This window comes from Lepidochelys kempii, chromosome 11 (assembly GCF_965140265.1).
Source record: "Lepidochelys kempii isolate rLepKem1 chromosome 11, rLepKem1.hap2, whole genome shotgun sequence".
NCBI classification, from domain to species: domain Eukaryota; kingdom Metazoa; phylum Chordata; order Testudines; family Cheloniidae; genus Lepidochelys; species Lepidochelys kempii.
Genome location: NC_133266.1, coordinates 70,328,736 through 70,330,403, shown reverse-complemented (window position 1 = coordinate 70,330,403; position 1,668 = coordinate 70,328,736). Strand labels below are relative to the sequence as shown.

The 1,668-nt window shown below is 45.0% G+C and overlaps 1 non-coding gene across 1 annotated transcript; it reads left to right on the top strand.

Annotated features, from left to right (window-relative positions):
• Positions 1-1,078: 1,078 nt before the first annotated feature.
• TRNAK-UUU (transfer RNA lysine (anticodon UUU)) lies at positions 1,079-1,151 on the top strand. Its single transcript has one exon. It is a non-coding gene; the product is annotated as a tRNA-Lys (tRNA).
• The last annotated feature ends 517 nt before the right edge of the window (positions 1,152-1,668 follow it).

Below are 1,668 nucleotides of genomic sequence, written 5' to 3'. Positions count from 1 at the left end.
TAGGCTATAAAATTAGGATCCAAATCCAGCTTTGAGACCCACAAAGTTCAAGAGTGTGAGATTCAGCAGTGAAAACATCACTCCCACTGGCCCTTTATGCCACTTCAAAGGGCCAGGGTGGTGTAAAGGGGTCCTAAAAGCTTTGAATCTGGCCAGGGGAGGATTCACCAGGGTCAGGCAGTGTGGAAACAGCCACTGGGCTGCCTTCTGAGGACCCCTTAAAAGCCCTGATATAGGAGATATTCCAGGAGTGGGACTAGGAGCAGGAGGTGCGTGCTTGGGCAGAGGTGCAGCACTGACTCTCATTTGCAGGGGTTTGGTTCAAGCCCAGATTTGGATCTGATGGAGATCACAATCTTCACATTTTCCACAAATATTAGCAGTCTCCGCAGTGCAGTTCTAGCCTTGCACTTATTATCAGCTGATGTAACCAATGCTAGAATTTTCTTTCTTTCTTTCTTTCTTTCTTTCTTTCTTTCTTTCTTTCTTTCTTTCTTTCTTTCTTTCTTTCTTTCTTTCTTTCTTTCTTTAGCAGTGCTGGGGATGGGTGGGGTGGGGGGGGAGGTACACATATCACTTACATCTCAATAAACTATTACCAAGAAATTTTTCTGGAGTCCTGAGTATTATCTTCAGTCAGTTCAGTTATACATTTTTGTATGTTCTTCTTCAGTTTCAATTTTTTTAGGGACGAATAGTCACTGAGAGCTTGATCCAGCCATATGCTGGCCCTGAGCCAGCAAAGCATTTAAACCCATGTTTGACTTTAATGGGACTAGGCCGGGGCTTAAAGCTAAGCACTTGTTTATGAGCTTTGCTGGATCAGGGCCAGAGTGCTCAGCACCTTGCACAATGAAGCCCACACTGGGATCTGGTGGATACCACAGTCTTCCCATTGTCCAGGAATATTAGCAGCTTCCAGCACTACAGTTTCTAGCTCTGCGATTCTTATTAGTTGATGTAATCGATACTCCAGTGCTAGAGTCAATTTCCAATACAACACAGTTGTACGTCTTGCAGCATGGTATACAAGATGTACAAGACCTCTCATGAGCCTGGCTAATTCAGTAGGTAGTGAGCCTGGCTAGCTCAGTGGGTAGAGCATCAGACTTTTAATCTGAGGGTCCAGGGTTCAAGTCCCTGGTCAGGCAATGAACTATTCCCCAAGATCTTAAAAGTCTATCTCTTTTTTGGGGGGGGCGGGGGCAGGAAATAGCTCAGTGGTTTGAGCATTGGCCTGCTAAACCCAGGGTTGTCAGTTCAATCCTTGAGGGGGCCATTTAGGGATCTCGGGCAAAAATTGGGGGATTGGTCCTGCTTTGAGCAGGGGGTTGGACTAGATGACCTCCTGAGGTCCCTTCCAACTCTGATATTCTATGATTCTATTGATCATTGGGTGAATATGGACCTGGTGAAATCAATGAAATCTAGTCTGATCCCCTTCACCTGCAAATAACTGAGACCACCTCCTTCCAAAAACCTCAAAATACTCTCCCTCCTCACCAGGTGTGAACATCTGCCTGTCCTACTCTCCAGCACTTGTCGAGCAGTGGGGAATAGAACATCCTGTAGAAAAGGGGAAAATGGAAGATTTGATGGAGCAAATTTAATACTGTCCCATTCTTTTCCTGTAAGTAGATTTTTATGGGCATTTAGTAACATTCTTTC